The sequence below is a fragment of the Cetorhinus maximus genome, chromosome 14, assembly GCF_964194155.1.
Source record: "Cetorhinus maximus chromosome 14, sCetMax3.hap1.1, whole genome shotgun sequence".
Taxonomy (NCBI): Eukaryota; Metazoa; Chordata; class Chondrichthyes; order Lamniformes; family Cetorhinidae; genus Cetorhinus; species Cetorhinus maximus.
In genome coordinates this window covers 7,608,141-7,624,554 of record NC_135892.1, presented here as the reverse complement: position 1 = coordinate 7,624,554, position 16,414 = coordinate 7,608,141, and the positions used below count along the sequence as shown (strand labels likewise).

General features: G+C 44.7%; 1 protein-coding gene across 5 annotated transcripts in view; it reads right to left on the bottom strand.

Annotated features, from left to right (window-relative positions):
- The window catches only part of slx4ip (SLX4 interacting protein), a 109,794-nt gene that overhangs the window by 53,507 nt on the left and 39,873 nt on the right, over positions 1–16,414 (bottom strand). The gene's annotated exons all lie outside the window — the stretch shown is intronic.

Below are 16,414 nucleotides of genomic sequence, written 5' to 3'. Positions count from 1 at the left end.
ACTAAACGCAGACTGGGTGACCACTTTGCAGAACACCTTCGCTCAGGCTGCAAGCGTGACCCAGACTTTTCTGTCGCTTGCCATTTCAACTCACCATCTTGCTCTCATGCCCACATGTCCATCCTTGCCCTGCTGCAATGTTCCAGTGAAGCCAAACACAAACTGGAGGAACAGCACCTCATCTTCTGATTAGGCACTTTACAGCCTTCCAGACTTAACATTGAGTTCAACAACTTCAGACCATGAGCTCTCTCCTCCATCATGACCCCTTTTTAAAATCCAATTTTATTTATTTATTTATATTATTATTTTATTTATTTGTTCATTTTTTATCCTTTTTCCCCAACCAGCCCCCTCCCCCCACAGGGCCATCTGTCACTTGTTTCCGTATTGTGCTTTCACAGAGCACTGACCCTTGTTCTGCTTTTAACACCTTCCACTATCTTACTTTTATGCCACTATCAGCACCCTCTTTACCACTACCATCAACACTCCCTTTGTCTTGCGTCCATGACATCTTTGTCAATCTCTCCGTAGCTGTCATCTATCCCTGACCTTCTATCTTGCTCCACCCATTCTTAAACAGGATAAAATCCATCACATTTCTACTTTTCTTAGTTCTAAAGAAGTCATATGGACTCAAAACGTTAACTCTGTTTCTGTCTCCACAGATGCTGCCAGGCCTGCTGAGTTTTACCAGCATTTTCTGTTTTTATTACCTGTGCCACCACTGTGCATTTAAAATTTCTTAATTTTTCTAACCCTACCATCTAGGTGCAGCCCCAACATCCACAGCAGAGCTTGCTGACTGCTACGCCCTGTTGTCTCAGATGATTTTGGCCTGGATAGCCTTGGCCTGCTAGGGGTCTCCAGCTCTGGGGGAGGTGTACCCTGCTCGGTCTTACCTGCTAGAGTTTATGGGGTCACCGGCAGAGAGGATTTGGAGCGCCCCGAATGGATGTCCCTGGAGTGTCTGGCTGGCACTCCCCTTCCCTTTGGGTGCCCAAAGGCCCCTCCCTGACTCCTTAAGGAGAAGGGTCTCCTGGAGGGAGGTTAAGGTGCCCCAACCCCCTCTCACCTAGCCTTCCACAGCTTGAACAACAGTGTGCAGGTATGAGTGCAAATCCGGCAGAAACTGCTGGATCTGGGTCTCAAAGGCGGCCGCCACCCTTTCCACGGAGACGTCAATGTGCTTGCATGCCGGGTGCCACAACATCAAACAGAACGTGGATGGGCTTCTCCATTTTTTGTCCCAGTCTGTTGACGGTCTCTGGCAACTCTGCCTGATGTTTCTCTGCCTGTCTCTGCATCTCCAACATTTCTCTCAGGGTCGATTCCAGAGGCTCATCATCAGACTCAGCAGGGGCCTGGTCTCTAGCTGTCCTCCGAGTGTCAGAGACCTCGGCTGCCACTGTCACCACCTGCTGTACATGCATGTCAGTGAGGTGATTACCAGATTATGAATCTGAGTCTACTCTGGGACTAGGTTCCACCAAGATGTGTATATCTGTGCTGGTGGAGGGTGTAAGTGAACGCAGTGACAGGTCTTCATCTGCTCTGCATCCTCATCTGAGGTGGTCTGGGGCTGGGTTTGAGGTGCTTGCTTGGAGGTCTTCCTCTGCCTTTTCTTGCTGGTAGCTGGAATAGATAGAAAGGATAATTAGTGATTGAGTAGGCAGGCTGCAACATCATAGGTCGTTCACAGTAATTGTCCACATGTGGCTGATATATACTGGATGCACCCTCACAGGCTTGTTGGGGGAGGCCAATCTTACCTTCCACGCAGGAATAAACTCTATCCTCCCCTGCAAGTTCTGCCGCCTGCTCCTTGTGGGACGAGTGTGTCCACAGCTCTGATGTCCCCTCTCTGGTCTTCAATCTCCCCCTTCAGTTGTGAGAGATCGTGTCCTGTATAAAGACAGATGAATTGACTGTGAACATTATGGATGAAAGAGGAGTTCAGAAGCATGCAAGCCTGTTGTCTCTGCTGAGCCCTCCCCAGTAAGGAATCAAGACACCGTTTGTGCAGGATCTTACATTAGATGGTGTGCTTAGAGTGGCTGGCAGACATTCAGTGTTGATGTCCCATCTGCTGGTAGTGTGTAATATCCTGTGGAATCTAACCCTTAGACTGCCTGATGCCCTTATGAGTGTGAGAGTTTAGAGTGAGTAGAAATTTCACTTACACTGGCAGAGTGCATCAGGTCATTCATTCTTTTCCTGCACTGCAGGGCTGTCCTTCTGTCCTTTTTTGTTGGCCAGGTGCGTGGACCTCCCTGGCGACCACCTCGCAGGCCGGCATGGTCAGGTGGGAGACTTCTGCTCCCATCACAAGGAAAGAGCACCTCCTGCCTTTCCTAGATGGCCTGGAGGAGAATCCCCAGAGAGGCTTTGCTGAACCATGGAGCGGAGGGTTTTGTTCTTTTGAGCACCATTGAGAAGTAGAATGAACCAATTCACCTGGCCTGCAGTGAATGAATATCTGTGCTGGTGTCGTTTAAATATGGCTCCAGGACCTTCGATCCCATGAGGTAACGGTGGGTCAAATGAATCCCTGCCACCCTTCCACAAGGTTCAACGAGCAACGTGCTGATGCATAATTAACGAGCTGGAAAGCGGAAAATCGCGTGAGCTAATCTGACCAGCTGTCCAGTGGGAATCATGCCAACTTTCCTGCCCGCCACCGCACTTAGTCTCCAGAATGGGAAATTCTGCTCTTACATTTATTAAGCTCATCACGTTTCTGACAAGAATTCTAAAAGATTCACATACAATGAAGTACAATCACTGTTGCAATTTTCACAATTTAAGTCTATTTAACAAAATATGGCATTTTACTGGTCTGTAATCTAAAAGTAAATATTAATGAATTGTGATCATGACTGTCACATGATTAGCATGATAATTATGAGATTGCTGTTGGAGTGCTACCCAGTAGTTAACTGTGGCTTGCTAAAAGTTTCTGGGAGAATTTATTGCTGCCCATTAACCCAATACTGCTGGTTTCAGCACAGCAGATTCATCAATAAAGCTGCAGAAGCCATTGCAACGCCAAACAGTTGGAAGCTATATTAAGAAGGCATTTAAACTTGCAATTGCAGAAAGACCAGGCATGGGGTTTAGTTAGTAAGACTTGTAAATTAAGAGACATACAGAACACACCAGAGCTGTTTTGACAACAAGACAGTGGAAGCACTGTGAACAGCAGTATTGGGCAGTAGGGCGGTTTGGTATGAAACTTTAAAGGAACCCTCCCAGTAGTCTAGCAGGTTTGGGAACAAATGGCAGACAGGATAAATTGAGTTTCCATAAACCAGTGGGAATGATGAAACATGAAAGAAAGCAGCTAATGTAAGTCTAAAATACAGCTGAGTGTGCCAAAGACCTAGACTTTAATTTATTCTTTCATGGGTGTGGGCGTCACTTGCTAGGCCAATATTTATTGCCCATCCCTAATTGCCCTCGAGAAAGTGATGGTGAGCTGCCTTCTTGAACTGCTGCAGTCCACGTGGTATAGGTACACCCACTGTGCTGTTAGGAAGGGAGTTCCTGAATTTTGACCCAGCGACAGCGAAGTTCCAAGTCAGGATGGTGTGTGGCTTGGAAGGGAACTTGCAGGTGGAGGTGTTCCCATGCATCTGCTGCCCTTGTCCTTCTAGGTGGTAGAAGTCGGTTTGGAAGGTGCTGTCGAAGGAGCCTTGATGAGTTGCTGCAGTGCATCTTGTAGATGGTACATACTGTTGCCACTGTGCATCGCTGGTGGAGGGAGTGAATGTTTAAGGTGGTGGATAGGGTGCCAATCAAGGGGGCTGCTATGTCCTGAATGATGTTGAGCTTCTCGAGTGCTGTTGGAGCTGCACTTTTCCAGGTATTTGTGCCTTGTAGATGGTGGATGTGAAATGGAGAATCAGGAGGTGAGTTATCTCTGAAGAATTCCCAATTGCCACTGTAGCCACAGCATTTATATAGCTGGTCCACTTCAGTTTCTGGTCAATGGTAACCCCAGGATGTTGATAGTGGGGGATTCAGCAATGGTAATGCCATTAAATGTCAAGAGGAGATGGTTAGATTCTCTCTTGTTGGAGATGGTCATTGTCTGGCACTTGTATGGTGAGAACGTTAGTTGTCACTTATACGTCCAAGCCTCAATATTGTCCAGGTCTTGCTGCATATGGAGGTGGACTGCTTCAGTATTCGAGGAGTCGCAATTGGTGCTGAACATTGTGCAATCACTGAACATCCCCACTTCTGACCATATGAAGGAAGGAAGGTCATTGATGAAGCAGCTGAAGATGGTTGGCCTAGGACACTACCCTGAAGAACTCCTCCAGTGATGTCCCAGGACTGAGTGATTGACTGTCATCAACCACAACCATTTTCTTTGTGCTTGGTTATGAGTCCAACCAGTGGAGATCCCCCGATTCCCATTGACCAGTTTTGCAAAGGCTTCTTGACCCACACTCGGTTAAATGCTGCCTTGATTTCAAGGGCAGTCACTCCCAACTCACCTCTTGAGTTCAGCTCTTTTGCCCATGTTTGGACCAAGGCTGTAATGAGGTCAGGAGCTGAGTGGCCTTGGTGGAACCCAAACTGAGCAGGTTACTGCTGAGTAAGTGCCACTTTACAGCACTGTCAATGACACCTTCCATCACTTAGACTGATGGGGTGGTAATCGCTGGGTTGGCTTTATCCAGCTTTTTGTGGGCAGAACACACCTGGGCAATTTTCCACATTGCCAAGTAAATGCCAGTGCTGTTGTAGCTGTACTGAAACAGCTTGGCTCGGGGACATGGCTAGTTCTGGGGCATAAGTCTTCAGTGCTACTGCCAGAATGATTTCCGGGCCCATAGTCTTTGCAGTATCCAGTGCCTTCAGCCATTTCTTGATATCACATGGAGTGAATCAAATTGGCCGAAGGGTGGCATCTGTGATGCTGGGGTCCTCAGGAAAAGGCCGAGATTCATCATCCACTCGACACTTCTGGCTGAAGATTATTGCAAATGCTTCAGCCTTATCTTTTGCACCGATGTGCTGGGCTACCCCATTATTGAGGATGGGGATATTTGTGGAGCCTCCTACTCCAGTTAGTTGTTTAATTGTGCACCACCATTCATAACTGGATGTGGCGGACTGCAGAGCTTAGGTCTGATCCATTGATTGTGGGATGCTGCTTTCGCTGTTTGGCATAACAGTAGTTCTGTGTTGTAGCTTCACCAGGTAGAAGCCTCATTTTTAGATATGCCTGATGCAGCTCCTGCACTCTTCACTGAACCAAGGTTCATCCCCCAGCTTGATGGTGATGGTAGAGTGGGGGATATGCCAGGCCATGAGTTTACAGATTGTGGTTGAACACAATTCTGCTACTGCTGATGGCCCACAGGCACCTCATGGATGCCTGATTTTGAGTTGCTAGATCTGTTAGAAATGTATCCCATCTACCACTGTGGTAGTACCACATAACATAATGGAGGGTACCCTCAACGTGAAGGTAGGACTTCATCTCCGCAAATGCTGAGCAGTGGTCACTCCTATCAATACTGTCATGGGCAGATACATCTGCGTCAGGTAGATTGTTGAAAATAAAGTCAACTAGGTTTTTCCCTCATTAGTTCCCTCACCACCTGTCCAGCAGCTATATCTTTTAGACTTAGCTAGCATGGTCAGTGGTGGTGCTACTGAGCCACTCTTGGTGATGGACATTAAAGTCCCCCACCCAGATTCTGTACCCTTGTCACCCTCAATGCTTCTTCCAATTGGTGTTGAACATGGAGGAGTACTGATTCATCAGCTGAGGGTTGAGTGGGAGTGGTAGGTGGTAATCAGCAGGAGGTTTTCTTGCCAATGTTTGATCTGATGCCATGAAACTTCATGGGGTCCAGAGTCAATGTTAAAGATTTCCAGGCAAACCCCCTCCCGACTGTGCACCCCTGTGCTGCCACCTCAAGTGGGTCTGTCCTGCTGGAGGGACGGGACATAGCCAGAGATGGTAATGATGGTGTCTGGGACAGTTTCTGTAAGGTATGATCCCGTGAGTATGACTATCTCAGGATGTTGCTTGGCTAGGCTTGCTAGGCCACTTCAGAGGGCATTTAAGAGTCAACCACATTGCTTTGGGTCTGGAGTCACATGTAGGCCATGACAGGTAAGGACAGCAGATTTCCTTCCCTGAAGGACATTAGTGAACCAGATGGGTTTTTACGACAATCGACAATGGTTTTGTGGCCACCATTACTGAGACTAGCTTTTAATTCCAGATTTATTAATTGAATTTAAATTCCACCAGCTGCCGTGATGGGATTTGAACCAGTGTCCCCAGGCAGTAGCCTGGGCCTCTGGATTACTAGTGCAGCGGCATTACCACTACGCCACTAAGCAGCAAAACACACCCTTGTAGTCATGAGGTGATTTTGTGATGAACAACCAGATATAATCAAAGCTTATTCTGTGCAGCACAGATATAAGCCAAGCAGAACACTGAATGCTTACCACGCATAGCCTCACTACAGCACAGAAGAAATACAATAAGCTACCTAAGAATTCACTGCAAACCAACCCTAGATGGCAAACAGGATGGACTGGACGAGCAGAAGGATATGTCCCTATCTGTGCTACCTAAACTTGTCAAACCATAAATAAACTTGTCTGACAACCTGGCACTCGGACATAGTTGTGTGAGAACAATCGAGGGAGTCGGGAAGGATGAAACTGGAGGTCAATACCAACTCAGAGTTAGCACCAAAACGGTTTTGTTTTGTTCTAAGCTATTCACTGAAAAACAGGCATATGCTTAGTTCCAGAACCATAAAGGACAGTACATTTTGATGCAATAACTGCTTGAAAGGTAGTTTTCTGGAATAGTATTTTGACATATTCTTCTGTTTTTAGATGTCTGGGTGAACTGATAAAAAAATGCCTAGGACCCAAATAAGCCAGTATCTAACAGTTCTGTGTATCCTTTCACAACCTTGGCCAAGTGCCAAAAATATATTTGTATCCCAAGAACTACCATGGTTCTTGCCTCTGCCTCAATTACCAGAGATTGCACCCTCACAGAGCCTGCTTATAAAAGGAGATTGTTGTTTCAGCAGGATAATCTACCCAAGTCACATATGTCTGTTCAAGATGTCGGGTAAGGTCTGGTCAGGCATATGGAAGAGTCCACAACCAGATCGTAGATGAATAGTCTATGGGGCGCTTAGTAGCATAGCTCTTTGCGGTGCAGGTTCGAAGTGCACTGGGAGAATTTCTCACAAATGGTAAGACTGCTGCTATAGAGGCCATGGACTCAAATCTCAAAAAAAAGCTCTTTCTTCCAGTTTCAACATGCTGGATAATTGAACTGAGGAGCCCAAGGCAGGAATTCACAGACCTCATTACCACCCAGCATTCAGTTTCAAGATACACTATACACATGGTGAGGAAGAGCCCGGTAGCAGCATGCCCAGAGTAGACACAGATGTGGCTTCTGACTCTCAGGGCAATGTTGTGCCTCACCCATTCAGCATCCCTGGTCAAGCCACAGTAAATGTGCCAACAAATGAGCCAATCACTGTAGCATCAGCTATTGCTGCAGGGTTACAACACGATCACTTTGAAATGAGAAGCTATTAGGTTAGCTACTAGGCATCACATCCAATCCACCACTAGCATCAAGCAGAACCACTCTGGTAATAAAAAACATTTTTTCACACACATATGACATAAATTAAAGTAGCAAATTATTTGCATTCGATTTGTACCTCACACAGATTTTCATGTTGATTGCACAAAATAAGATAGAAACACAGCAAAGAATGGATAGGTGATGATAGGATTGATTCTAGGTATCCTCGTCCACCAGGATTTTGTGTCTCAGTACAACAATGCTATGGAACATGCAGCAGATGGCAATGATCCAATCGATCTGTACAAACCTGATCTGATTTAAGAAATAAAACTTTCTGATGCTTCGGAGAGTAATGACAGCTGCAGTGCAAGCAGGCAACCTGGGCAAAAAGTATGACAGCCAAATTAAACAGAAGAGCAATGAATTTTAATGAGTCTGATCAGCATGTCTTTCTAAAGGACATACAGAGTAGGAGGAACAGGTTGGGACAATGAGTGCCACCTTCTTGGCTACCAGAACTCCTTTGCAATGCAGGATGAAGTTTAACCATGTCACCAGAGTAGCCAAGATAAATTACTTGGTCCTTAACCTTTCCTTGCAGGATTGTTATTTGTGTGGCTCTTTCATTCATTACTCTCTGTGCTCAAGGGCTGCAGTCTGAACCATTCTCCTATCCTGTTTCACCTGCAGCCTAAAAATACAGATTCTGCCTCACAGTGTACCCTCATGAGCATGCCGGCCTAACTCACCATACATTCTTTTTCAGTTGGAAAAACTCAGCAGGTCTGACAGCATCTGCGGAGAGGAATACAGTTGATGCTTCAAGTCCGTATGACTCTTCATCATTCTGATGAAGAGTCATACGGACTCGAAGCGTCAACTGTATTCCTCTCCGCAGATGCGATCAGACCTGCTGAGTTTTTCCAGGTGTTTTTGCTTTTGTTTCAGATTTCCAGCATCCGCAGTATTTTGCTTTTATTCTTTTTTACTTCTATGGCCTCTTTATAGCCCTATTTATCAAAGCACTGTAATAAAAGCCTGCACTCAAATACTCTTCTTTTCTGCTCTCTTAAGAGAAGGTAGCCATTCTCACTGAGAATTTCAAGCCATGGGTGGTGGTCCCCTTTACAATTGATATTGTACACTTCAAGCATTGAATCCTATAATTTGGCTTTTCGTATCCTGCAATCTGTCTATGACTGGCCCAGATTACCACACTTGCACCCTTTCTCTGGGTTCAGGAGGTACTACATAGAATTCTCAGTGATCTCCTGGTCTAGTTTTAATTGCCTGGGGACAGGGGCAGGAGGGCAGTGGTGGGAGTGGAATTTCCCAAATTCTTTTCACCAAATTAGCCAGGACGCTTATCTGTGTTTTCCTCTCTCCCAGGAGATAGCATGGCATTAGCCAAGGCAGAGGATGTACATATTGTGATACAAAAAGTGTTGCAATTTTGAGGGCTAGGCTGGAAGGACCAGACAGTTTTTTGCTGTCCGTCATTGTCTGCATGTTCATCTGAAAGAAGCTTTAAAAGTCCTGGGAAATCATGTGACTGCAGACAGAAGATGAAGGAGGGTGAGCAACAGCTGCAGATTTGTTTAAGCCTTCTGTAACTTGTCTGTATAATGGTTTGGGAGTACAAGCACATTAGCAAGAAACATGAATAGGTACTTTCAAAAGCTACAGAGGAATTGAAATGATACCCACACAACATTATAACATCTTCTCATTTTTTCTTCCTCTGGATATACTAAATCAACAAACACCCAAGGAGAAAGAAGGAAGAAGAGGTGAATGGCCTTCCACCTCTATCCAACTTGCTATATCCACACTCAAGCCATCACAGACCTTTTCTCTTGTACTCACCAGTCCAGAGAAATCCAACAAGGAGTTAGAGGGGAGATGTCTATAGTTTCAATTAAGGTTTCTCACTGGATGAGATACAATGGATGAAGGCACCAAAAGATTCACAAGTAAAAGTGGGGATCTTAGATTGGGGAATAGAGGCTCGATTGAGTCAGCTCCTAGCTCCAGAGCCAGTGAAGCATCAGGTTCATATGGATGTATTGAAGAACAGTCAGAGAGGGCCTGAGCAGGTGCCAGAAGACAGGGCACTGTCATTGTCCAAGGAGGATTCAATGCAATAAAGCTCCACCTTGAGCCTATGGTAGCACCAGGCACATCTGCATCTCTACCACATCACACCCAACAGAGTTCTCAAGATCAGTCAATGCCTAGAAAGTGGTTACTTTAATGACTGGCCTTTCAGGTCTATTTAGAAGGGACAACAACAACTGCCTTCTCAGAGCTTGGGCGTAACCTCTCTCAGGTTCTGTGGGATCTAACTGATACAAACAGGTCTGCTTGCCCACTAGTCAGTAGGCATTAAAATACAGAACCCAGACCAAATAGCACGAATACAGGCTGCCTTCATGCTCTCCTCTCTCCTGATGACGGATTAAACCCAGTCACAGGCCATAAACAATCTGACCGAAATGGTTTAGTCTCGTAAGGAAAGGAAAGAATCATAGGTAAACGCCACAAGAGAAAATTTACTTCTTACCCCAAAGGTTACTGAGATAAAACAGAACATTAATTCAAATTTACAACTTCAACGAGGTGTCTTACAGAAGTGACTCATCATGGTTCGAACTGTGTATTAACTATCATACTCAAAAAATGTTGTCATCTGCATTTGTTCTTATAATATTAAAACATGTCCCCTATCAATTTCATGACCATGTTTATTGCAACTCCATGCCTGAATCTCTCTAATCAAGTATCCAACATAGCCACTGCACCAAAATGATCCTGATCAAAATAAATAACACCCTCTGTGACTGGTGCATTATCCCTCCTTGATCTCTACAGCCTTTAACATAGTCATCTATACATTCTAACTCAAATGCCTCTCCTTCATTGTCCAGCACTGTGGGACTGCACTCACTTTGTTTTACCCTTGCCAATCTGATCGCAGTCAGAGCAAACTCTCAATGACTTCACTTCTCACCCTGCACCATTACCCTGTAGTCTCCAACGATCTACCCTTGGCCCTCTCTTCTTCAACCACATGCTGCCCCTTGGCAACATCATTTGTCGACACCAAATCCACATTCATGCCTTTGTCCCTTCCAGACTTAGCTATTTCAATGCTCGCTTGGCTAGCCTCCCCATGCCCCATACTCATCTCAACTCATGCAAAATTCTGCTGATTAAATATTATCTCGCACCAAGTCCCAGTCATTTATCATACCTGTCAAAGCTGACCTATATTAGCTCCCAGTCTCCAAACACCTCAAATTTAAAATTTTCATCCTCATGTTTAAATACTTCATGACCTCCCGCTTCCTATTTCCCTATCAGCTCTCCAAGTCCACAATTCACTGGGTTCTGCATCAGAGTGGAAGCAATTACAAATTTCCACCCAGGGCATCACTGTCCTACTTCTGTTAGATGTATAGTTTTGGAGCTACTTCAGTGCCAAAGGACTTACCTTCCCTCTCCACCCGCAGGAAAATAGTCACTAGTTGCTCAATTGTAAGTAAAGTCAGGGCTATATATAGGCACACACTGTATATATACACATTCTCAGGTCAACAGGGAGCAAGATTGAGATTCGAATAGTGCATCAATCATATTTCCAGGTTTAAGGGCCTGAATAAACAACGAGATATACGACTATATAGCAGATTCTATGTTAAGTATGTGAGGGAGAAGTTCAAGAAACATGTCATGAAATTAGGGGGTGGCATGTTTCCAATTGAAGCTGAAGTCTTGAAATAAATCTATTCTAAAAAAATTACCACAACACAGGGTATCAACTTCACACCACTAAGCAGGGTTCATGTGAGGGTCATTATGACTGACTACAATGTAATTTTGTACTCACAAGGCTAAAGCAATAATGAATACACAGCAAAACTTCAGCCGAATGACTGGCCAGACTGAAGGGATTTATTTTTATTATTCATTCATGGGAGGTGCATGTGCTGGTAAAACCAATATTCATTGTCCATCCCTAGCTGCGCTGAGAAGGTGATACTGAGCTTTTGTGAACTGCTGGCAGCAGTTTGATTCAATGAAGTGGCTTGCTGGGTCACTTCAGAAGGTAGTTAAGAGTGAGTCACATTGGTGTGGGACTGGAATCACACATAGGTGCTGTTGCTGGGTCAAAATCCTGCAGCTCCCTTCCTAACAGCATTGTGGGTGTACCTACACCACAGGGACTGCAGCTCACCACCACCTTCTCTAGGGCAACTAAGGCAATAAATGCTGGCCCAGGCAGCGAAGCCCACATCCCACCATAGAAATGTTACAGTACAGGAGGCCATTCGGCCCATCTTGTCCATACCAGCCTGAGGACACCCAGGTGCCCTTTCTAATCCCACCTTCCTGCACCCAGCCCATAGCCCTGCAGTTTACAGCACTTAAGGTGCAGATCCAGGTACTTCTTAAAAGAGTTTAGAGTTTCTGCCTCTACCACCAACTTGGGCAGTGAATTCCAGACACCCACTACCCTCTGCATAAAAAAGTTCTTCCTCATGTCCCCCCTACACCTTCTGCCACTTTTCTTGAATCTATGTCCCCTGGTTCTAGAATTCTCCACCAAGGGAAGCAATTTTATCTTGTCCGCTCTATCTATTCCCCTCATAATTTTGTACACCTCAATCAAGTCACCTCTCAGCCTTCTTTGTTCTAAGGAAAATAACCCCAACCTACCCAATCTCTCCTCGTAGCTACACTTTTCTAACCCTGGCAACATTCTTGTAAACCTCCTCTGCACTCTCTCCAGAGCTATTACGTCCTTCTTGCAATGTGGTGACCGGAACTGCACACAATACTCCAGTTGTGGCCTCACCAGTGTTTTATACAATTCCAACATTATATCCTTACTTTTATATTCTATACCTCTACCAATGAAGGAGAGCATTCCATATGCCTTCTTTACAACCTTGTCTACTTGAACTGCTGCCTTCAGGGACCTGTGTACTTGTACGCCAAGATCTCTCACTTCATCTACCCCTCTTAGTATATTCCCATTTATTGTGTAATCCCTGTAACTGTTTGACCTCCCTAAATGTATGACCTCACACTTCTCTATGTTAAAATCCATCTGCCACTTTGCCACCCATTCCACCAACACATCTATATCATTTTGGAGATTATGGCTAGCCTCTACACTATCCACTACTCAGCCAATCTTTGTGTCATCTGCAAATTTCCCAATCGTACCCCCCACGTTCACGTCCAAATCATTTATAACACAAACAGCAAGGGTCCCAACACCGAGCCCTGTGGAACACCGCTTGAGACAACTTTCCATTCGCAAGGGCATCCATCGACCTTTGTTTCCTGTTACAAAGCCAACCTTTTATCCAGTTTGCCACATTGCCCTGAATCCCATGGGCTTTTACTTTCCTGACCAATCTGTCATGTGGGGTCTTGTCAAATGCCTTGCTAAAATCCATGTACGCAACATCCACTGCACTACCTTCATCAACCCTTCTTGTCACTTCCTCAAAGAATTCAATCAAATTTGTGAGGCAAGACCTTCCTTTAACAAATCCATGCTGACCATCCCTGACTCGTCCATGCCTTTCCACATGACAGTTAATCCTATCTCTCAGGATTGATTCTACTAATTTGCTCACCACTGATGTAAGACTAACTGGCCTAAAATTGTTTGGCATTTCCTTTGATCCCTTTTTAAACAATGGAACTACGTTTGCATTTCTCCAGTCCTCCGGTACCTCCCCTGTATCTAGTGAAGATTGGAAAAATCATTCTCAGAGCATCTGCTATCGCCTCCCTGACTTCCTTCAGCAGCCTCGGAAACAATCCATCTGCCCCTGGTGGTGACTTATCAACTTTCGAGGATTTCAATCCTTCAAGTGCTTCCTCTGTCTTTATGACTATCCCGTCCAATATCTTGCAGTGTTCCTCCTGGACCACTATATCTACATCCCCCCTTTCCTTTGTAAACACGGAGACAAAATATTCATTCAAAACCCTTCCCACAGCCTCTGCATCTACACACAAGTTTCCATCTTCACCTCTGATAGGTCCCACTTTTTCCTTAACTAACCTTTTAGCATTAATGTATTGGTAAAACATCTTTGGGTTATCTTTAACTTTACTTGCTAATATTTTTCCATGCCTTCTCTTTGATTTCCTTATTTCCTTTTTTTTACTTCGTCCCTGTACTTCTATATTCGTCTAGGCTATCTGCAGTGCTTTGTTCTTTGTGCCTATTGTACGCTTTCTTTTTCTGTTTTATCTTCCCTTGTATTCCTCTAGACAACCAGGGGGGTCTAGATTTGGCAGTACCAATCTTATTTTTGTAGGGGACATGTCTACTTTGTACAATTAAGGTCTCGCTTTTTAGTGCTTCCCACTGGTTTTCCACTGTTTTATCCTCTAGCAGCGCTGTCCAGTCCACCTCAGCCAAGTCCCTTCTCACTTCTGCAAAATTTGCCTTCCCCCAGTTCAAGACTTTTACTCCTGCCTTATCTCTGTCCTTTTCCATGGTAATGCTAAATCTAACTGAATTGTGATCACTGTCCCCGATATGGTCACCAACTGTCACTTCCCCAAGACCAGGTATGGAATTGCATCTCCTCTCGTTGGGTTTGTCACTAATTGGTTGAAAAAGTTTTCCTGGACACACCGCATGAATTTTTCTCCCTCAGTGCCCCTTATATCGTTCGAATCCCAGTTGATATTAGGATAGTTGAAGTCTCCTACTATTATTGCCCTCTTGTTCTTACAAGCAGAAATTTGCCCACATATTTGTTTTTCTATCTCCCTTTCACTATTTGGGGGTCTGTAGCATACTCCCAGTAGTGTGACTGCCCCCTTTTTATTTCTAAGCTCAATCCATGAAGCCTCGTTTGTTGACCCATTTATTATATCATCCCTTCTCACAACTGGAATTGATTCTTTAACCATTAGTGCTACCCCCACCCGCCACCCCCCCTCCTTTTTTATCTCCTACTCTATCATGTCTGAAAACTCTATAACCAGGGGTATTAAGCTGCCAGTTTTGTCCCTCCTTTAGCCAGGTCTCTGTTATAGCGATGACATCCTGCTGCCATGTGTCTACCTGTGCCCTTAACTCATCTACCTTGTTTGTAATACTCCTTGCATTGAAGTATAAACAGTTTAACCCCGTCAATTTCCCTTGCTGGACACTTTGTAAACTTTGCTTCTCCTGTAACTCCATGTCTATCACAAAGTCCCTAGCTAATGTTCTACCTCCATTTTTCTGATCTGAATCTGACCCATCTGATCCTACTCCTGGGATCCCATCCCCCTGCCACACTAGTTTAAATACGCCCCAACAGAACTAGCAAAAGCCCCCGCAAGGACATTGGTCCCAGCTCTGCCTGGGTGCAGCCTGTCCGGTTTGTACAGGTCCCACCTTACCCAGAACCAGTCCCAGTGCCTCAAGAATCTGAATCCCTTCCAGCTACACCATCTCTCCAGCCACGTGTGCATTTGGTCTATCCTCTTATTCCTGCTCTCGCTAGCACGTGGAACTGGGAGTAATCCTGAGATTACTACATTTGAGGTCCTGCGTTTTAATTTATCTCCTAACTTCCTGTACTGAGCTTGCAGGTCCTCATCCCTTAGTTTACCTATGTCACTGGTACCAATGTGTACCACGACCACTGGCTGCCCACGAATGAATAATAAAAAAAAAATAGGCCCACGAGATAAGAACCGTAGATTTCCTTGTCTAAAGGACAGGAATTGAACCAGCTGGGTTTTATACAAGAATCCAACAGTTTCATGGTCAATTTCAATGATCCTAGCCTTTTACTTCAAGAAATTGTAAAGCTGAATTCAAATTGTCAGGGTGATTCATCCAGGTCCCTTGATTACTAGTACAGTAACATAACCATTACACCACCATACCCAAATATATATTATATACTTGTAAATTCAATTGCTAAAAATTTAGCTTAAAAAAAGGGCCAAATTTTGCTGAAAAATAATGACGTCTAACCGCGCATGCCATTATGAATGCACAAATTGACCAGCAATTTGTAGAGAGAAAGAGGTACCCTGTGAATTGGGAACCGCAAGTTGCTGGTTGATTTGCACCACTCCGTCATTCGCTTTGTGAAAGTGGTATCTTGTGCATAACCTCCCCCTGAATGTCATGGCATTACTGCATTTGCACATTAATTGCTCAATAAGTCAAGTCTTGTAATTAATAAAGGACTCACGTTCCCTCTAGTCTCTTTGCTCTAGGCAGCCTGTTTGTTGCACTGCATGGTGCCTTTAAGATTGCCACGTGGCCACACATGCACACATCTTAAAGGATATGTTGCTTGTGCGCAGCATGTTTGTTCAATGCATGGCACATTTCGATTGCTCTGCGGGCACACACCTACGTGGTTTAGGGGGAACAATGACCTGACTGGTTAATGACTGCCAGTCAACCTCTGTTGCTAAGAAAGCAAACAATTAAAAGTGTCGTGACTCTCCAGGTTATAAATTGGTAGAATTTTAAAAATACCAAATTTTTAATTTTTATTTACTTTTCCTTCATCTCCTTTTTCTCTCTTTTAATCCAATCTTTCTTTCCCTCTCTGCATCTGAATTCAGCCACTCTAATTCACCCTCCTTCCCAGTCCTTCCTCACTTTATTTCTCAATCCTTAAATCTCATTGGTTAAGGAGATAATTTGTTTATCCTATTGTTCAACAAGGTCCCAGATGCCCTGTTGCCCTCGCTGCACCATTATCAGCTCGCACTTCCACCAACTTTGTGGGGAAAAGTTTTTACTGCATAAGTGTGCAC